Source organism: Mesocricetus auratus, unplaced genomic scaffold (assembly GCF_017639785.1).
Source record: "Mesocricetus auratus isolate SY011 unplaced genomic scaffold, BCM_Maur_2.0 Super-Scaffold_100011, whole genome shotgun sequence".
Taxonomy (NCBI): Eukaryota; Metazoa; Chordata; class Mammalia; order Rodentia; family Cricetidae; genus Mesocricetus; species Mesocricetus auratus.
This window is the reverse complement of record NW_024429195.1, coordinates 37,483,888-37,506,688: the sequence shown is the minus strand read 5'-3', so window position 1 is coordinate 37,506,688 and position 22,801 is coordinate 37,483,888. Positions and strand designations below refer to the sequence as shown.

At 40.0% G+C, this 22,801-nt stretch overlaps 1 protein-coding gene across 1 annotated transcript in view; it reads right to left on the bottom strand.

The window, feature by feature from the left end:
- Positions 1–18,021, bottom strand: part of Naaladl2 (N-acetylated alpha-linked acidic dipeptidase like 2) — a 1,212,242-nt gene extending 1,194,221 nt beyond the window's left edge. Inside the window, exon 1 of the mRNA XM_040754622.1 lies at positions 17,896–18,021. The gene's annotated coding sequence lies outside the window, so the exon portion shown is untranslated. The remainder of the gene's footprint in view (positions 1–17,895) is intronic.
- Positions 18,022–22,801: the final 4,780 nt, after the last annotated feature.

Genomic DNA, 22,801 nt, shown 5'->3' with positions numbered 1-22,801 from the left:
TAAAATTTCAATAACGTTAGAAAAACAGTCTCACATGAATCATATGTTCTTAATTTAGCTTCTGTGTGCAGTTTCATGTACATGGAGTTGAGAGGACATGTTCTCTCCTGTAACAAAGAGTTCCAGGATAAAGCTCAGGCTATCAGTTGAGGCATGGGTCTTTATTTACAGGACCATGTCAGTAGCTCTTCCTTAAAGAAAATGTAATATGTTTATAAATCTAAAACACTTTAAAAGATTTTCATCTTGTCTGCTGTACATCCTATGAAACTGACAGCAAAAACAATACAAACAAATATATCATCTCAAAAAATATAAGATGGTTCTTTTTATAAGCATATCATCCAAGTTGTATGCAGCAGTCTCACAGAAGAACATGGCACAGTTTCCTCAACGTAGGGCCTTTCTTCCATACAATTTAATAGCTATTATTTTTAAGCATATTTTTACTTACATGTGTGAATGCTGTGTCTGTGTGTATATAGATATATGCACTGTACACATGCAATGCCTACAGAGGCCAGAAGAGGTTGTCAGATTCCCAGACGTGCAATTGCAAAGGTAGTAACCACCTTGTGGGTGCTGAGAACTGAGCCCAGATAACCTGGAAGAGCAGCAAGTGCTCTTAACCACGAATCCATTTCTCCAGCCCCTTAATAGCTATTCCGTGAAAAAGAACACCCAGCGTGACTCCCGGTCTTTCCATTAAATGGGACTATAAATGACCTTGTCGTGTAGATGGCACTTGTAATTCTTCTTTCATTCTTCTCCCTCACTATGCCAACCCTGGTACTGTTTCCAAAAGGCTAGGCTTTCGGTACTCAAAGTCAAAAGTACACTGAGCAGAAAAACCAAGCTAGACACAGTCCTGCTATTCTTTCCTAAAGAGCCATGTGCTGAGACGCAGATTCTGCCTTCCCCATTCCTCTGGTCTAGCCCAGAGACTGACCTTTTCTCTTATCGCCACACAAAAGTTTACTTTATGTAGCATCCTTTCAAACATGGTGACTTACTGCATGTAAGTATTACAGTCTAAGCCACATAACTACTGTTTCTTTGAAATTCTGCATGTTCCTATGACTAAAGCTGAGAGATGTACATCAGCTCACAACCATCCTGTTGCCATGCTGCCCAGCATCAACAATGACACGGATGGTTATTTGCTTTTCCACTTGGTGAACTCAAAGTCTATTAGCAACTTTGTTGTATAGTCAATAAATCAATTTATAAACAAGTCTATTAGCACATTTGTTTTATAATCAATCAATTTATAAACACACAAAACATCAATTTGTAAAATCCTTTTCTATCCTAAATCTACAATATGAATTGAATTACCTTTGATAGCTTCATCCTATGCCAGCATTTATTCCTAAGGGTCCTCTCTCCTTCCCCCATTTTCATTCAATAGACTGCTGAGAGCAATTATCCCTAACTCAGGATGTATATACTCTGACACTCCTCTGGCAACAGATTAAATTCTTTAAATTGTTTATTCACAATCTTATATCCAGGCCTACTTTTATTTTTCAGAAAAAGCCATGTTAATGCAATAACTATAATACTACAGAATCCTCTGCATCAATTTAAGACCTTAAGAAAGCATTTCAAAGGACTTCCATATTTTTGTCTCTCTCTTCTTAGATCTTTTTTCTATTTCTTAATGTTTTGCAAGTGATGATCTATTTAATCCACTTATAAAAGAGAAGAAAATGTTTCTTCTGATTTGAGTATGTGTGTTATGAATTCAAAACTATTAGAATTCTGACTTGATTACCTATTGAAAGATGATGGCTGCATCATCTTGCTCAGGTAAACAATAAGTTGCTCATGTTGAGCCATAAAACATATTTAAACAATGAAGGACAAAAGCTCTTATACCAGTAAGGAATGATGTTTGGGAAAAATTTAAGAGAAAATGCAAATGTTTTCTATATTTTCTTATGCAGTCTCTACAAAACATTATTGAATTAAATGACCATGCAATGAAAACTAGAAATATTGTTGCACTGGAAAACCTTTAAAAACATTTTTGCAAGAAAAATATTAAGTCAGTATAACCATAAGAACAAAAAATGCATTATTCTCACCACAAATTATTCTTTTAATGAGATGACAGATATTTATGCATTATTATAATCTTAGATACTCAAAAAGGAGTTTTCTCATCCACACACAGGCCTGTAAACAAATACAGGGTGGTTAGAGGGAGGAATTGGACAGTGCTATTGTCTTCCAGGTTATTTAGGGGGGATAAATGGCTATCATAGAGAAATTCAAATGTTATTTTAAAAACACATCAATAAGTATAGACTTTAAATAATAAACACATATTTTATCTCCCCAGAAATCATTTCAACACTTCAGTGAGATCTTTTCTCACACACACACACACACACACACACACACACACACACACACGTATCACATCACAATGGTGTCAAATAAAAATAATTGGGAGGGAAGAAATAGGTCCCAAAGAAATACATAGCTTGATTAGTTAGTGAATCCAGCACAAAGTACTGGAATTTTCCCACTAAAAATAAAATCTTATGAAGACAGGAGGAAATCTACACATCTCACAAGCACACTAAAGGCCTTTCCCTTTTCTCTACATAACAGAGTCTAGAGTGACACTCATCCTTTCCTACAAAGTGATAAATTCTATTGAAAAGAATTACTAAATTCAGATATAACTTGGTACCCAACAAGATATTTAGAATATAATATGGAATCTTGAGAAAAATGAGAAAATTATTCATAAAATCAATACTAAATTCATAAATCATTACTATTAATTGTTTGAAATACTAGTTTTGCATATAACCATGATAAAAATGCGTGGTACTAGTAAAAAATATGCAGAGTGAGTAAGCACTTCTTAGATCCACACTATGTATTTAAATTTTTGCAAAGATTGTCACAAAGTGTTTCTATGGTTCTAAAGATGAACAAGGGCCTCCTGTTGAGTAACTTAAAAGGAGCTATAAACTCTTTGCCTATGTAGATGTGTAACACACCTCTTCCAAGAAAGCTCAAGCTGCCAAAATGGTATATAGAACAAGATTTGCAGAGTAGAAATAATATAATGGAAAAAAGAAAGCATCTTCAAAAAATGGTGCTGGCATAACTGGATGCAAACATATAGAAGATTGCAGATAGATCTATATCTATTGCTATACACAAACCTTAAGTCCAAATGGATCAAAGACCTTAACATAAACCCAGCCACATTGAACCTCTTAGAAGAGAAAGTAGGAGCTATCCTTGAATGAATTGGTACAGGAGACCACTTCCTGAACCTAACTTCAGTAGCACAGACACTGAGACCAGCAATTAATAAATGGGACCTCCTGAAAATGAGTAAGGCAAAGGACATAGTCAGCAAGACAAAAAGGCAACCCACAGAATGGAAAAAGATATTGACCAAGCCTGCATCTGCCAGATGGCTCATCTCCAAAATATACAAGGAACTCAAGAAGCAAGTCTCCAAAGCAACAAAGGATCCAATTAAAAAGTAGGGTACAGAACTAAACAGAGAATTCTCAATAGAGGAATCTAAAATGGCAGAAAGACACTTAAGAATGCTCAACACCCTTATCCATCAGGGAATGCAAATCAAAGCAACTCTGAGATACCATCTTCCTCCTGTCAGAATGGCTAAAATCAAAAATATCAATGACAGTTTATACTGGGGAAGATGTGGAGAAAAGGGAACACTCCATTACTGGTAGGAGTGCAAACTTGTACAGCCACTTGGGAAATCAGTATGGAGATTCCTCTGGAAAATGGGAATCAATCTACCTCAAGATCCAGCAATTCCACTCTTATGCATATGCACAAAGGATGCACATTCATACAAGGACATCTGTTCAACTATGTTCATAGCAGCATTATTTGTAATAGCCAGAACCTGGAAGCAACCTAGACGTCCCTCAACTGAAGAATGGATAAAGAAAATGTGGTACTCAGCGGCTAGGGGTTGGAATCATGACATTCTCAATTATCAAGCAAATGGATGACACTAGAAGAAACCATCCTGAGTGAGGTAACCCAGTCACAAAAAGACAAACATGGTATATACTCACTCATATATGGATATTAGACATAGAGGAAAAATTACCAGCCTACAATTCACCCTGCCACAGAAGTTAGGAAACAAGGAGGACCCTAAGAGAGACATACATGGTCCCCAAAAGTAGGGGAAAGGTACAAGATCTCCTGAGCAAATTGGGAGCATGAAGGGAGGGGAGAGAGAGTTAGGAGAAAGAGAAGGAGAGATGAGGAATGGGGGAAAGGACACGAGGGAGCAGGAAGATAGAAGCAAGAAAAGAATAGAGGAGAGCTAGAAAAGAGATACCTTAATAGGTAGAGTTATTATAGGTTTAAACAGAAATCTAACACTAGGGAAACATCCAGAGATCTACAAGCATGACCCAACTAGGAATCTAAGCAATAGTGGAGAGGCTACCTTAAATGCCCTTCCTCTGTAATGAGATTGATTCCTAACACCCCGATGCAGTGACTCAAAATTCTCTAAAATACAGCCCTTTACTTCCTTCTATGGGCGCTCACACACATGTACAGGCACACATGCAATGCACACACACACACGCACGCACACACACACACACACACACACACACACCACCACCACCACACCACACACAAATAACTATAAATCGTTAAAAATTTAAAATGGTTTATTTTGCTTTTCTCTTTTTAAATGTACTTACAGATTTTTGAATGTTCAGCATTCTGAACTGTCTTAATATGGAAAAATATAAGCATAAAATGTTTTGTTTTCAAAGAAAATGTTCTCTCTGAAGTCAATTTTAAATAAAAATTTAAGAGGTGATTTTCTATCAGAAAATTACCCAAACAGATCTTAAATATGATATATATACGTATATATCCTATCAAAATATCTACGAGTACCTATAAATGCTGAGTTCCCTGTCTTCCCTACACTGCTGGATACAATGGCACTAACTTAAAATTGATGCTTGGTTTTGTTGGCTTTTGACCAGAGTAAATCAGCATATTTAGAGGATACTGACAACAATTGTCCTGTGTTAACTTATTTCTACAGTGTGCTTTTGTCTCCATGTGTGATTCCTGATGACATGACTCTGTTTTAGAAATTATTTATGAGTTTTACTGGGAGAGATAAGACTGTTTTTACTTTCATTTGACTTGTGTGTGTGTGTGTGTGTGTGTGTTACTAAAACATGTTTATGCTCCCATAAAGCCGGTTTCATTTTTAAAATTAGTACTGTTGCCAGTGTCTGATTACCATGTTAAGGCAATTTTTCAAAACCTTAAATATTTTTTCCTATCACTTCATAATTACAGAGGTGCACATTACAGTGTGTGGTTTTAAACATGAGAACATGAGAATCATCAAGACTGCTGTCACTGGAAGTTGCAGTTCCATTTTGTCACGCTTCAGTCTGTTACTATTTCAAAGACTGCATCCAAATAAATATGTTATCCTTGAAGTTTACAACAGTACCATTCACTGAAGACCCTAAATCCAGCAGCATCTATATTTCTCATTTTTAGGGTGAAGTAGTCAGTGAAATCAATAATCTACAAAATGTTGGAATAAGACAACTAGAAGGCGACTAGAATTCCTAATAAGCATTTCTTTAAATAAATTTCTTGCAAATTACTGTGAAAGGAAAATAAAGGTCTTCATTTTCATTTTTCTGCATTTTAAGTCACTGGTCTCAGCATATCTCATCCTGGGTGTTTGGGTGATTTTCCTCATATCACCCAGTCCTCTAGGACTAGATTTCTCATGGGTCATTTTGGTTTGTCTTTGCTCTGCCCACTCTCTCTATTGCTAGGTGGGAATACTGAATGTTACAGACCTGTAAAGTTAAATACAAACCAAGTTGAGAAGGGTGGGTAGGAAGGAGTGTCTTATTTAACTTTGTCAATATTCAAGAAAAAGATGAGATAAAATGACAGGATAGGATATTTAATGCATAATTCTGGAAACTGCCTAAAGAACTTGGGACCCACTTCTCTGGACCATCTCTTCTCACCAACCCATCTGGTCTCCAACTTGTCCATTCTCCCAGGCTCTCCTAACATGAAAGACAGTGAGTGTAGAAGTTTGAATGTAATTGGCCTCCATAATTCCATAATCACATAGGGAGGGGCACCATTAAGATGTATGGCCTTATTGGCATGGGCATGGCCTTGTTGGAGGAAGTATGTCACTCTGGGCATGGACTTTGAGGTTTCATACACTGAGGATACTCCCCAGTATGTCAGCTGACTTCTTTTTGTCTCAGAGTCAAGATGTAGGACACTCAGCTACTTCTCCAACACCATGTCTGCCTGCCTGCTTCCATTCTCTTTGTCATGATGACCTGAACCTCTGAACTTTGAGTCACCAACATTAAGTGCTTTCTTTGTAAGAGTTGCCTTGGTCATGGTATCCCTTCACATCAATAGTAACCCTAATGAAGACAGTGAGCTTTCTATATTGATCATCTTTTTGTCTCCAATAAACAAAACAGAGGATTAAATATTAACTAATTTAAGAAGCAATAATAATCAGTTCACTAGCTCTATGATATTAATGGGAAATGACAGCAATAATAATAATATTTGTGCATTTTAATAAAAAGGTCTTTACTATAACAGGGCTTTTTAAAAGAACTTTTATTTTTTCCTTTGTTATCTATTCTTTGAGTATTTCATGAGTCATACAAATTATATTGACCATAGCCATCCTCTGTTCCCACATTCCACTTCTCCCAGAGCCCTCCCCATGTAACCCTCCAAACTTCACGTTCTCTTCTTTCCTTTCCTTCCTAGGAATGAGAACAATTAGATCAGCACAGGCATGGGTGTAGGGTCATCTATTGGATAATGATACTTAAGAGAGGTCACACCCCTGAAGAAAACTAACTGGCCCTCCCTAAAGAGTCACCAATTGCTACTGGCTCTCAACTAGGGCTGGGACCTTATGAGTCCCTTAATAGATGGATTTAGATAGCAGCTGTGAATGGACTAAAGACTATCAATTCCTCACTTGTAAACCTGTCAGCAATGAAAGCAGAGACCTCCCAGCCATGCTAAGCTATATTCAAGTAAAATAAATTTTCACTTTATATTAAATGTGTGCATGTGCGTGCGCACGCGTGCATGCATACACACATGTGTGTGCCTGTGTGTATGTGTGTGTGTGTGTGTGTGTGTGTGTCCCTCTTTAAGTACTAGATGAATAAACAGGCAAAGATTTAGCAACACTATGTCATATAGAAAATGAAACATGAGCTGGGGTTTGAGGAGAGAATATAATGAAAACTGTGATAGTAAAAGGAGTCTGACATATGAAAAGATAAATCACAGTAGAGTAATGTAGAGGGAGTATGACAATCATTCGAGGAAGAGAGGGCTTAAAAAAGACAGAAATGCACTTTAACTTGATATGTAACTATGTGGCATTCAAAGACATAGGCAAAGGAATTATATGTAAGTATGTAAAAGCAAAACAATTTTATTTGGGGTTGGAATTATGGCATTGGATCAATAATACAATCTTGTTGCCTGTTTGTTTTCTAATGAGAGAGAAAAGGAAAGAATTTGGAGTTATGAAGATCTGGGAATTGCTGTGGAAGGGAACACAATGATAAGAATATATCATATGAAAATTCTATTTTCAATAAATATTAAAATTTCTTTTTAATAAGTGCAGCTAGTATTTTGGAAAGAGATTGAGAAGAAGTCTAATGCAAGCCCTATTACAATCAGCCTCACAGGATCACTGGGTTGTCAACAAAATACAGATTCACTCACAAAGGCAGTGAGCAGCCACCACAAACAATTGAACAGGAATGTGACAGTATTATATGGTTATGCATCAAACAACACGTAAAATCTCTCTACTCTTTCATCCACAATTAAATGCCCTCACAAACTTGAACAAAGCCTTTATAATATTGCCGTACTACATAGCTCACCTTCCAGGTGATTGGGAAAATAATAGAGGACAAAAACAAGTTTCACCCTAACCTACATATGACCTTACCACGTCCTTCGCCATGATAGTGAAGAATGAAGGAATGCTTAAAGGGACAGGAAAGGAAGAGAGATGTTTAAAGTTTTAGTGCTGAATGATTTGCATACATTAAAATCAAGTTTCACTCTAAAACAGACCTGGAAGTTGGAGAAATAAGTCTCATTGTCGAGAGCAAAGTAAAGGTGAACCAGGGCACCAAGAAGCAAATCGAACATTGAAATGGAAAACTGGAATTTCAACCCACACTTGACTAACTCCTCAGGCACATATGTCAGAAATTATAGTTACAATGCCATCTTAAGTCGTACACTATTATTAATAATATTAAGACAATATGCTTTACTAACACCACTTTATAAAGTAATAATTTAAAATTCTAAAAGGCAATCGCAGACAGAATAGATGCACAAGGAAGAAATAAGGTACAAAAGGCAGATGTCCAAGAAGACGCTCCAAATGCTCAATGATCAGTAGGTATCCGTCAGTCTGTCTGCCAAAGTCCCTGCTATCCTTAGCACCACATTAATACACACTGTTGTTATCTTTGCATATATATTAAGGTGCAGGATAAGCAATGAAGACAAGCTCTTGAAATGTAGAAACCTGCATCGAAAACGTATGCATGTGATACAAAAAGAAAGCTAGTGAGACAGAAAAATGTCAAAAAGTATAATGGTAAGGCCATTTTTAATCAAACATTAATTTACACATTCTGTAGCTCCTTTATTCCAAACACAGTGTGAGGGATTTTCACCATGAAAATGCTTAGATGATTTCAAATCAGAAGCATGTAAAAATATCTATATTATAATACAAACACATCAAGCTTCTATTATGTAGTTTTGTATTTGGTTTGAAATTGAATCCTTCATAATGATACAAAAAAACCCTCACACAATAAATTTTGTATTTGACGTTGAAAAACTAAAAGGACAGTTGGTTTTTACATGTATATACCAGTCAGCAATGAAGTCAAGAGTAACTTTCAGCATTCAAGAGAAGAACTGATAATGATGAGTTACTTGAGCATCACGTCATTGTCTTTGATTTGCCATATGTGGGAATCATCACAGAGACCCAAAGTGGACAATATGCAGAGTGAGAGATATTGGAGCACCTTGTCTGAAATGGGATGCCTTCATCAAGCTTCTCCCCTCAAAGTCAAGAAATCAGTCTCTGTGAAAAGGGGGCAGAAAGTTTTAAGAACCAGAGGAGATGGATAACTCCAAGAGAACATGCTCTTCCAGACACAACTGGACTGCTGCCCATACGAACCTACAGGGACTGTGCTAGCATATACAGAGCCTGCATAGGTTCAAACCAGACAGGACCCCAATACTGAGAGGGAAGAGCTGGACATGGTTGGATACCCTAATCAAATATGGAATTTTATTATCAAATTTTCAGAGATTCGCAGCATATCTAAGATTTTTAGACTAAGAATCTAAAATATAAAACATCTATATTGTTATCAAATCATACCTTGTAATTAAAACTGAGAAAAAACCCATTATGATTAAAGTCAAACTTTTTAAAATGGATATAACATTTATAGACAAGTTGCTACAGGAAATCATGCTGAACTGAAAATAGTAGGCTTCCATGCATGATGAATCACCTTTCATATCTGCACTGTTCAGATCAAAATGTCAAAACAATTAAATTACAGTTTTGTCTGACATCAACAGCCCATGCAACAGTGGGAAACAGACACCCTGATTTCATATACACTGTTTGCTTTTAACTAGCAGACAAACTGAACAATGAAACAATTTTTGCTACGGAAAACATGGAGACAAGCTGGCAGATCACAGAGGTCAAGGAATTCATCAAGATTACTTCTCATACAAACTCAGAGGAGAACAATGATCTATTCCTCAAACAAAGGCAGAAAAAGTCATGGCAGGTATTTAATTAACTACAAATTAAATATAACCACAGAGTCTAATCAATCACAAATAAAAAGTAAGTCAAATTGATACTATAGAAATATCAAGTGAATATTTCTGTATATTCTTATACATGTTTGTATGCACATAAGAGAGGTGGATCTTCTGCTTTACCTTAACAAACTTAAGTCTCCCACACAGTTCCTTCATCTATTTCTTTGAATGTATAGTGTAAAAAACTACACAGTTGTAACATGTCTGAGATGTAGGAAGCCCTGTATATTCTCTTCAGTTATCTCCTTGCTTTGCAGAAGACAAAAAAATCTAAAACAAAATACCAAAGAATTTAGATACATTAATTCATTGTGCACAGAACTGAGACAATACTCTGGTAGTGGTACCTTAGCTTCTAATTATTTGCATGAGCTGTACCACATACTTAGTAGATGGACTCCTGAAACCTGACCAACATTTTCTGTAGAAATAATGATAACTCGCTTGCAGTCTCATTTACTATTTAATTACTATATACAGATACAGCTTTCAAAACAACTAGAGCTGCACCAAAAACCTGAAGCTGTGATAGAATTTTCTATCAAAGCATACTTGGATTTAATTGACTATTCAACTCTAATGCTCATTCAAAGTTAATCAGTATCTTAAATTCATCATATACAACTTTATTGAAGCACAAATACTGACTCTTAGCAAATACTCAAAAAATTATTATAGCTATTGTTACCAATGTATAGTCAGCTAGTATACTAACTTTGAAGCTATCTGAATAACATGCAAGCACAGATGAATATGGTTGGTTCCTGATAAAGCTTCATTTTAAAAAACAAGTGATAGGGCAGATTTGGTCACAGGGACACAGTTGCAAGTCCTTGATATAGAGTGACCCCCGTACTAATCAGGCAATCAAGGTTGATAGGAGAAGAGCAATGCTACTAGATTACCTGAGCCAGGACCAGAAGCAGTTCAAACTTCTATCCACATCTCTACAAAGAGAGAAGGTCTGCAATGTATTCGCATACTGGTCCACCAACAAAAGCAATCTCTTCTTGATCCTCCCCACAACACACATAGAATTCTGAAGGCTGATGAGGACTCTGGGGTTCCTTACACAAACTGATAATTTCCATGTTAATTTGTTTTGTTTTGTTTTTTGAGACAGGGTTTCTCTGTATTGTTTGGAGGCTGTCTTGGAACTCGCTCTGTAGACAAGACTGGCCTCCAACTCCCAGAGATCTGCCAGCCTCTGCCTCCCGAGTACTGGGATTAAAGGTGTGCGCCACCAACGCCCGACTCCATGTTAATTTTTAAGTCTGTCAATCTATTCAGTGATTTTCCTAAGGTATTTTTAATTACACTGGCATGCTCAGACATGCCTTTGTTTTTCTGCTGAGTAATATGACGGCAGAGATGTCATTTATATAGTGGTTATTACATCCCTTGCCTAAGGCTTTATAGCATACCCTGTTTATATAAACTGAGGGGAATAATCATAAGTAGGTACTTTTCTAACTTCAACCATTCTCTCAGTCTTGAATCCTCTATCTAGGAGGAAAGTTCTCAGTTTTCTGTCTCTAGAGTCTATTCATGCCAGTCAGTCAATTCTTCTTATGTTTAAATCCCAGTTTGAAATTAAGCTCTGCTAACATACTTTCCCAAATTTAATACCACCTGTCCACAACTAAATCTACTACAAGATTCTTCAGTTTTCTTCATTCATCAAACTTTGTAACTAGAAAGCCAAGGGTATCTATCAGAACTGAGTGTGAACTCAAGCAACAGAGCATGTGCCTACCATGGACCAAGGGCCTAAATTTCTGATAACTCAATAGAAAATGGGGTGGGGACTATGCAACTCACCAGAATTTTCACAAGAAGAAAAATAATAACCAATAAACACTTTTAAAGATGCTCGGCGTCTTTAGCTCTCAGAGAATCACAAATTAAAACTACTTTCCATCTCATTCCTATTAAAATAACTATTACCTGGGGGAAAAGAACAAATGCAGGTGAGGATATGGAAAGGGGGTATCCTTATACAATGCTGGTGAGAAGGTAAGCTGTTACAGCACTCTGGGAACCAGTCTGCATGTCTCTCAAGAACCAAAATATAAAACTACCACATCACTCAGCTAAACAGCTCCTGGCCAATACGCCAAAAGTCCATGTCCTCTTACAGATTAATGCCCATGTTAAATGCTGGTCTATTCACAGTAGCAAGGGAATGAAATCAACTTGGATGCCCATAACTAACAAATATTGAAAATGTGGTACCTATAGATAATATAACTCTATTCATTAGTGAAGGAAAAAATAGATGGAGCTGAGAAAATATAATGAATGAGTAACACAGATCAGAAAAACAGATACCAAGGCCTCCCTCGTGTATCTATGCTAGCTTTGAATTTTATATTTTGTGTTTGGCTGAGATATCTGAACAGATCAGCAAGCAAGAAAGGAGTCATGAAACTGATGAGATCTTCATGCAGAAGGAGAAGAAAGTCATGTGTAACATGGACGTCTGGATAAGAGAGAAAAACTAGAGATAAAAAGCGTTAAACAGAGATGGTGGAGAATTCTCAATCGAGGAGTATAAAATGGCTGAGAGACACTTCAGAAAGTACTCAACATCACTAGCCATTAGGGAAATGCAAATCAAAACAACTCTGAGATACCATATTACTCCTGTCAGAATGGCTAAAATCAAAAACACCAATGACAGTTTATGCTGGAGAGGATGTGGAGAAAGGGGAACACTCCTCCACTGCTGGTAGGAGTGCCAACTAGTACAGCCACTATGGAAATCAGTATGGAGATTCCTCAGGAAAATGGGTCTGAGTCTACCACAAGACCCAGCAATTCCACTCTTAAGCATATAACTAAAAGATTCCCATTCACACAACAAGGATATCTGTTCCACTATGTTCATAGCAGCATTATATATAATAGCTAGATCCTGGAAGCAACCTAGATGCCCCACAACTGAAGAGTGGATAGAGAAAATGTGGTACATTTACACAATGTAGTACTACTCAGCAGAGAAAAACAATGGATTCTTGAAATTTTTTGGCAAATGGATGTCACTAGAGGAAACCATCCTGAGTGAGGTAACCCAGACACAAAAAGACAAACATGGTATTTACTCACTCATATATGGATTTTAGATATGGATCAGGGGAGTGTCAGCCTACAATCCCAGTGCCGGTGAGTCTGGGAAACAAGGAGGTTCCCAACAGAGATGCAAGATACCCCAGAGAAGTGGAATGAGGCAAGATCTCCTGAGCACATTGGGAACATCGGGGGAAAGGAGAGGGAACCAAGAAACACAGAGGGTGATAAGAGGAGGGGAGAAAAAAGCATGGGAGAGCAGGAAGGTCAAGTCGAGGTAAGAATAGAGGAGAGCAGGATGAGAGATACCATAATAGATCGAGTCATTATAGGCTTGAGGAGTGAGCTGACTCTAGTGAGATCTCCAGAGATCTACAAGGATAACACCAACTGGCAAACTAAGCAATAGTGGGGAGACTACATTAATTGTCCCTCCTTGATGGTAAGGCTGATGACTACCTTATATGCCCTCCTAGAACCTTCACCCAGGGATTGATGGAAACAGAGACAGATACCCACAGCGAAACACTGAACTGAACTCCTGGAACCTAGTGACAGAGATGGAGGATTGATGAGCAAAGGGCTCAAGACCATGATGATGAAACCCACACAGACAGCTAACCAGATAAGGTGGAGCTCTTGAAACCCAGACTGATGGCTGAGAGGCCAACAGGAGACTGATCCAAACTCCATGAATGTAGTGCTAGGGAGGAGGCCACAGAAATCACTGGGGCCTTGGGTAGTAGATCGGTGTTCACTATGGTTTATGAATGAGCTTTGGGAGCCCATTCCAAATAGAGGGATGCTCTCTCAGCCTGGACACATGGGGAAGGGCCTAGGTTCTGCCCAGGATGAAATGACAGACTTTAGAGATCCCCCCAAGGAGGGTCTCACCCTCCCTGGGGAATGATGTGGGGATTGGGTGGGGGGCTGGGGGACTGGTGGAGGAACAAGGGAGGAGGAGTGGGAGAGGGAGCTGGGACTGACATGTGAAACATTCACGTTTCTAGTTTAAATAAAAACATATATTGAGAAGAAAAAAAAAACAGAGATGGTGGAGGGCAGGTAGGAAGCTGGCAGTGAAGGAAAGATTAGCCAAAACTAAGGATGCATGAGAAAGACACATAGGGCCTACCCTTTATAAACTAAGTAAAATATATAATTTTAAAGACAACTTTTAACATAAATACTCTGATGGTGGATAATACCATGCACAGAAGTCATAGAATATAAACAACAACAAAAAATTCTCTATGTATTGTTTGCCAAAGGGCTCCCCAGAAGCCCCCCAGATGAATACAGTTGCCACTACTCTTGGCTGCCTGCCAGAAGAGTAAGACCCTATTGCTGAAGATACCACAGACTTTGGCTACAGGACACTGAGAAATCAACTTGGAACTGAGCTTGAAGCCTCCTTTCTCCTAGCTAATGCTCATAGGGACTGTTTGGAAGATAACAAATCATTTTCCAGTTTGCTATTTTCTTTCACTCCATGAAAGGAGTGATACACTTCTGGAAAAGCCTAAACAGGAGGGTACTAAACCCTCAGAGATAATCTACTACTGTTGTTTGTAAATAAATATAGTGTGAAACTGCCTTCTAATATTTATGTTCTTATCCCCAGAAAAGTATATTACCCTCATTAGACAGAGTCATTGGTGGTGGTGAGTTTTGTGTGTGTGTTTTGTTTTCTGCAGGGTAGGGGTTGGTAGTTAATGCAGAGACTCCTAACTGGTCAAAATATTGAGAAGTGACAGGATTCACTCCAAGGCCCAGGGAACACCAAGAAAGAGGAGGCAAAAATTTGTTAAAGCTGGAGTTTAGGAAAACATGTTATGAAATGTTGACTACCAGAAAGGACATGGCTGTTGCAGTCACAACACATATGTAAGACCTGCATATGACTGGTGCTTTGACGCTCTACCATGAGCTACCCACTCCTTCATGGGGAGCTACTGGCTGTTGCTGGGTGCCATAGGAAGGTGGCCACTTCATTTTCTTCAGTGGTGTAGCCACTAGTAAGTTGTCCATACTCCAGTAAAAAACTGCCTACCCAATGAACCTCTCACGCAGTAGGAGTGAATATAAGATGTAATCATGAGTTGTCCATGTGATAAAATTATCAAAACTGAGAAAAGGAAGAAAAATAAAACAACAACAACACACACACACATACACACATACACACACACATACACACAACACACAACACACACACACACAGATATTAGAATCTGTCTTTTTTTTCCAAAGCAAAATGTGAAGCTCTTTCCTTCCAGTAATTCTCAGAATCTGAAAGAATTCTTCCAACACATATTCTGAAAAATAGGGGAAAAAGTTATGAATTTTTCATGGATCACAACTCTTCTATACTGATGTCAAGAGAAGCAATTTAGGGATCCCATCAGTTTGCTCTACCTATCTACCTCAGTGTCCACAGGCTTTTATTTCTGTAGGTATACATTCCATGACCCTAGTAGATTAACTCTCCAGAGTTACATAACATACACATTTTCTCTCCTTTACTGAAAAGCACTGTACTCCTCCCTATTGCAAAAACAATGTTTCAATGGTAGCGCTGTACTCCTCTCTACTGCATAAACAATGTTTCAATAGTTCACTCTTTCCTATCAGAATAACAATGTAGCAGTGATTTGCTCACCTTCAAAATTCTGTATCATATGAATTCCCACTAACTGGCTGGACGTAACAAGAACATTTGAAGTACACTCATGTCCAAGTCCAGATTCTTTTTTAAATTTTTTTATTTAGATTAGAAACAATCTTGTTTCACATGTCAATCCCAGCTCCTTCTCCCTCCCCTCCTCCCCCGCCCTCCCCAACAGGTTCCCCATGGTGGGATCTCCAGTAACTGTCACTTCATCCAGGGCAGAGCCTAGGCCCTCCCCCAAGAGTCCCAGCTGAGAGAGGGACTCATGGAGGGAGGATCACCCTCCATGGTGGATCTCCAGTAACTGTCACTTCATCCAGGGCAGAGCCTAGGCCCTCCCCCAAGAGTCCTGGCTGAGAGAGCCTCCCATATTGTGGCATGGGCACTCAAAGTCTATTTGTACGCTAGGGCTAAATACTACCCAAGACCCCACAGATTACCTAGGCCTCCTCACTGACACCCACATTCAGGGGGTCTGGGTCAGTCCCTTGCTTTCCACACAGCCATCAATCTGGAGTCCAAGAGCTCCCCCTTGTTCATGGCATCTGTTTCTGTGGGTTAAACCAGCCCACTCTTAACTCCTTTGCCCATCATTTCTCTCTTTCTGACACTGGATTCTAATTCAGTTCAGTGTTTGTCTGGGGGTATAGTCGCTGGATGAAGGTTCTGTTTCCTAGATTCTCTGGCAGGAAACCAAGCCCAGATTCTTAACCCAGTCAGCACACCGTCCTCATGAAATTTCCCCAGCTCAGTGGAAGAGCCATTTAGCGTCTCTGCCCTAAATCACCACTTTCCTTCAGTTTGCCCCCAATGCAGTAACCACTGTGATGCTTTTAAATAGGTGTACTGAATCATTAATTCATTTATTTTGTCAAAATTCTCCACACGCCTTCCATATTACTTTATGAGACAGTATGACAGTTCAGTGTACCATAAGTGTACCATACTAGGCAGCCCCTACGTTAGAATCATATATACTACTTCCTCCTTAATGTCATTGTAGCCACACGAACTTCTTTCCTTATCATTGAACATAGCAACAGACAAGGTCTCGATGGACTTGCTATTCTGTGCCTACAAAGCTCTGGACCCAGGCAGCTTACGGCTTGCCCACTGAGCTATTTAAGTTTGTTGAAATATGTTACTTTCTCTTGAAGACTTTTTGTTTAAGATAATACTAAGTTGCTAAACACACAAACTTTATTCTTTATATTTTTCATATGTGCATAATGGTACAAATATATTTTTCATATTTTTCTTACTGTATATGCTTCCCACTAGAAAACACCAAGAAACCAAAGGTTTCGGCTTTATTCTAATGCCAAGGGCAGTGTTTGGTAGGTAGCAAGGGACGGATATGTCTTAACTACGTGCATAAGCAAGAAGCAAGCTCTCCATGTGACCTAGTAATGTTTTATGTAATGATACATTATATAATTCATTCCTGCTGGAATTCTAATAAAAACCTGGAATACTTTTTACGTGGTATCAGAATGCATTAGATCACGAAGCAATTATATTTCTGAGGAACTCTGAGGTGAGAGATAATTGCTGCTTGTAAAGGAGAAAATTTCCTTAAAAATCCCCTTTGCATGAAGAATTCTGGGGGCTTAAAACCCAACCTTTCCTTTAATCTCTTTCCCCCTGCTATCACAGCACCTGGATCCTGGACAAAGAGCACTTGGAGGGCGGGGAGAGACTTTTGCATTTTAGGCAGGCCTTTGGTTAGCTCAGAAAGTCGCCAGTGGCTGGCTGATGGAGTAAACACTGCGAGTGCCTGGCTCCAGAAGCCACGCTCCCCTAAGTTCTGTCCCAGTCCGGCGGGACTAAAGTCTACCCCGTAACTTAGTTCAGGGCTGAGCGCTCCTAGAGGAAACCGAGACCGAGTGTTGGGGATGCTTGAGACCCGACCACCACGGGGCGGGAGGGGACCGGGGACCGTCGCTCCCCGGCTTCCGCAGAGGCGACCGCTGCAGAAGGCGTCCCCGCGCGAGGGCGTCGTGGGCTCGGCTCCCCCGAGGGGCGCCCGAGGCGACGGCCCGGATCTGCAAGTCGCGTTGGCAGCGACGCCGGGGCTCCGGACCGCGGAGGCCGCCGACGAGCGGCGCACACCCGGCCTCGCCACGCACCCCAGCGGGCACCCGCGGAACCAGGACGGGGACTCGCATTACCTGAGCGGCACCCCGGGTCTGCGGTACGGCGGCGGGCGGGGCCGGTTTTCGGCAGCCGTAAAGTGCGGGCGACCCGGAGAGCGGGAGAGCGGGCGAGCGGCGACCCCCACCCCGTCGGGCGTCTCGGGCCGATCCTTGTCGCCTCCCCTCCGCGCGGGCGTCACCGGGGCCAACGCTGGGCCGGCGGCTGAGTCACGGGAACCGCGCTGCCAAGGCGGACCGAGGGCCGAAGGAGGCTGAACGGCGAGCGGCCCCCACGCGGAAGGAGGGCTTTCAGGGACTCCGCGGAACTGGACACTTGGCCCCTTGGCGAACCCCTCCCTCCCCCTAGACATAGGCACTTTCTGCATGATTTCATCCCGGATTATTGTTTGGGTCCCGTGAAACCTTCAAAAGATTAAAAGGAGCGTGTTTTTCTAGACCAAATATGCAGGATCAAATCTGTGCCTCGGTTTCTTAAATATCGCTGTGTTGTTTAAACAGAGAAAGCAGAGCTGGAAAGTGGTAGGGTGGTCTAGTCGAGGGTTCATGCCCGGCTTGGCAGAAGTTAGGCTGCACATTCCCCCTCCGCACTGGAGGGGAGGTAGAGGCAGAAGGATCTGAGGTTCCAGGTCATCCACTCGTCACTTGAGGGAACTGATTTAAATTAGGGATGGAGGGAAGATCTGAGTAAAGAAAGGGAAGACAACAAGTAGCCTGTGGGAGACAGAGAGAAAACGGCACAGTGCAGAGCAATGCATTTACTTGCTATGTAGACATTAATGACAAACTTCGTCCACTGAGGGAGGTTATTTAAATATGTAAAGAGATAACCAACTGCCTGTAAACGAGCCCCACGTGAAGAAGCATCTTTGCTCTAATGAATGAGATCTGGCAGCTCTGCAAAACCAGGGTATCCTTGTGCGGCATCTTGAGGGGTTGAGTCATCAACCACAGCAGAATTAGTGGGCTGGGTTCCTGAAAGGCTCAGCAGATGGAGAGCATTCCAGCGGTTTTAATAACTGAACGGTGTGATGTTCCCCTCTGCTCTTCTGTCAATTTTAGAAGAAAGGACTCCGCATACAAATCTAAAAAGAGAACGTGGAAATCAAACCTAGGCTAGCTACTTAATAGCAGATAGTCTGCCCACTGTGAGCTAGCAGTAAACTCCTCCATGACAAATAATCAGCCCTGGCTTGCATTCTGTTTTCCTGTTTCCGTTTTCACTGCTTTGGGTTTTATCAACTTTCTTCTTCCTTCCTTTCTTTTCTTTTCTTTCTTCCTTTCTTTTTTCCCCAGTGGAACTGCTTAGGGGAAAGGTGGTTTTAATTAATATGAAGGAATGGAAGGAATTTTCGTTGGGCCTCTTAAGCAGGGTGGAACTTTCTGAGCAAAAGGGTTTTTGCTGAAGTTTTAATGAGAGTAAGAGTCAGTCGCCAAATAGAAAATCAGAAAGGGTTTTGTTTTCATACTAGGAACAATAAGACTGGACGGCAGAACAAAATAGGATAGAGTGGAAATCACCCTAATTACTTGAAGAACAAAGTGCCAGAAGTGTTTTCTATTAGATAGAAACAGCCCTTTACACTGGCGAAGCATAAGGAAAAGACAAAGACCTTCTGTCTAAAATGATGCCTGTTTCTCTCAGTGCTCTCCTGGCGGGTAAAAGGCATGTAGGTAGTTTCTGTTTAAGAACTCCGTGTTTTTTTCTGGTTTTGCAAACCCTTCAAGCTTATTAAACTTTTATGTGTGTGAAAAGAGGAGCTACAATCTTAAGAGTAGGAAGCCGTTCAAACTTCCCATGAGGAGTTCTCTCATCTGAAAATCAGTCAAGGAGATTTCCTGAAGAACTTTTGAACTGGCTTTAGAGTTTGTCATTTTCCTTTCCCCAAACAAGCAATACAAACACAAAAGTAAAGGCTAAAGACAAAAAAGTTTGCCTTGCCTGAAAAGCCTTGGTCAGAGAAGAAATTTCCACTCTTTTTAAGCAAAGAGAAATTATCCACCTGATTTTGCACACTTGTTAAACATCTGAGTCCCTGAGGCACTTTCTGGTTAGACACTAGCAGCCTGGCGAGTGAAAATTGATTCACGGGTATGAGAGCAGATTAGAAGTTTACTGAAGACAGAATTTTGACTGATAGTTGCTTGTTTTAAAACTCTGAACACAACTTAAAACCACGATTTAAGATGTAAAGCAGGGCCAGGTTTCAATGGGCAAAGTGCTGACTGCACAAATGTGGGTACCTGAGTTCAGACTCCCAGATCTACATCAAATGGACACTATAACTTGCAGCCCTAATGGCAGTGCTGTCCAACTTAGATGAGAGGGCACTTTCCAGAAGCTCACAGGCCATGTAGCCTGGAGTACCCAGGTTAGACAAGAACCCCTGTCTCAAACATTGTGGACGCCCTTACCTAGGATTCCTCTGGCATCAACTCACACACTGTCTCACAAGAGCATCCACACTCACACATGTATGCACTGACACATACACACACACAAAGCTAAAACAAGAAAAGCAAAGTGATCAAGTTTGATAGAGATGGATGCCTCTATCAAACTGTAGTTAAATGTGAATTTAAAGTTTACTATGTAACTGAATTTAAGCTTGTGAGGCTGATTGGGTCTTCTTTTCCTCACATCCTAGATTACCACAGAAAAAGTTACTTCTTTGAACTTCAAAGCACTTAGTTTTCTTCCTAAGATCAACGTTCAGAGAAGATTCCTGTCCCAGGGCAAACATTTTGTTACAAAGTTCCCATTTGCTTAGTGACTGCCGAAGCAACAGCTAAACAGTGAGGCAGCCTCTGCAAAAGGCAAGACTTTGTCAACTTATTTCAGGAATGTTGGTAAGATCTGCATCAACCTTCAAATGTGGTGGTCAAACCAAATGTTGATCTAACTGGGAATGCTGTGTTTGGAAGTTTCTGGCTTGGCAAGAGACAGCAGTCTGTTTTCATGTTTATGTATGGGTGTTTTGCCTGCATGTAAGTCTCAGTATGATATGTGTGTGGTGCCTGAGGGGATCAAAGATGGCATCAGGTCCCCTAGAGCTGGCGTTACAGATGGCTGCCACCAGAGCCCCTGGAGAGACATTACAGATGGATGCTCTGTGAGTTCTGAGGATTGAACCTGGGTTCTCTGGGAGTACAGCTAGTGCTCTTAACTACTGAGCAATCTCTCCTGACCCAGGAGTACAGTCTTAAAGATTCAAGTTGTTCTCTATCTCCACAACTTCATACATCATAAAACTGAAACTCCCAACCCTTAAACAATTCTCTTTCACTTTCCCAGCCCCAGGGATAATTAGCATTCTGTCTTCTGTTTCTACCAATTTTAATTCCTCTTTCTAGTTCACATGTTAGTTATCCTTTGCTAACAATTTTATCATACTTAGTATATATAATAAGCTCAAAGTCTACCCACATTATAACTTTATTAGAATTCCTTTCATTTTAAAGTTGAATACCTTCCCCCTTGGAGGTACGTAATCACATTTTGCTTATCTATTTATCCTTTGATGGACACTTGTCTTATGCACTTGAGCTTTTATGTATAATGTTGTTATGAATATCAATATACACATATCTCTTGAAGATCCTCCTATAAGATCTTAAAATTGAATTGAACTAATGAAAAAAGGCATGGTGTGATTTTTCAATTCATACTAGATTGTTTAGAAGTAGGGTTCATCGTGCCCTTTAAGACAGAGGATTTGACATTTCTGTAAACAGTTGTGAGACAGGCTTCTGGTACTGCAAAATTGGTTGTCTGAAATTGTGGCATTCATGAGTGTTGTAGCTGTATCATGCAGAAGGTCTGTTTTTGTTCTTGAGGAACAGCCATGCTGTCTTCCACAGTGGTAGACCAGTGACTTTCTCATCAACAGGGAATAGAATTCCTCTTTGCCCACATGTGCACTGCTGTTTACTGCTGGCTTTCTTGATGGCAGCAATTCTGATTGCAGTGATGTGGAAACAATTTTCCTAGAGACTAAAGATATTGATAGTTTCAGATCAGATATCCAATGATACCTCCAGAATCGTATTTTCTGTTTAAAATTGATTTGATTAATTCCGGGCTTTGTGCTTCCACATGGGTTTTATGATTTCTTTTGTCACTGGGACTGCGGTGAATATTTCATTTACTGTGCACATCTTCCAGCAATATAGTCATTTTCACCATTTCAATCTTGCATGTCTTAGCTAATAGAAGATCTTTCCATTTTCTAATATCTTCTTTGATTTCTTCATTTTGTTATTGTTGTTGTTGTTTGTTTGTTTATTTGTTTTTCAAGACAGGGTTTCTCTGTTTAGCTTTGGAGCCTATCATGGAATTTGCTCTGTAGACCAGGCTGGCCTGGAACACACAGAGATCCACCTGCCTCTCCCTCCCAAGTGCTGGGATCAAAGGCATCTGCCACCAATGCCTAGCTGGACCCACTCTTTATTTGGCTATATGCTGTTATTTTAGTCTTAATTTCATTCATTTTAGCACCTTATTATTTTTCATAGTCTGTTTTGTGTTTGCTTTATTTGTTTTTACTTGTTTCTACAAACCTGACTTTTATGATTATCTTATTTACTTGAGGTTTTTCTGTTATGTTTTATGTATGAATAATAGACTTCATAGAACTGCCTTAACTGTATGTCAATATTTCTGGTAGGATAAATACCATGAACAAAAGCAACGTATGGATGGAAGAGCTTATGTTGTCTAATTGTTCCAGAAAGAGGGTCCATGGAAGGAGAGGAACAGCAGCAGGTGGACATTAAAGTAAGCTGGTTAAGTAGGTTCTCACCCACACACTGGAGGTAGAGAGTGTGAGATGGATGTTAGAAGGGGCTATAGATCCACAAAGCCTGCCCCCAAGGACACACTTCCTTTCTCAAAGCAATACCTTCTAAATGTTCCACAAGCAAC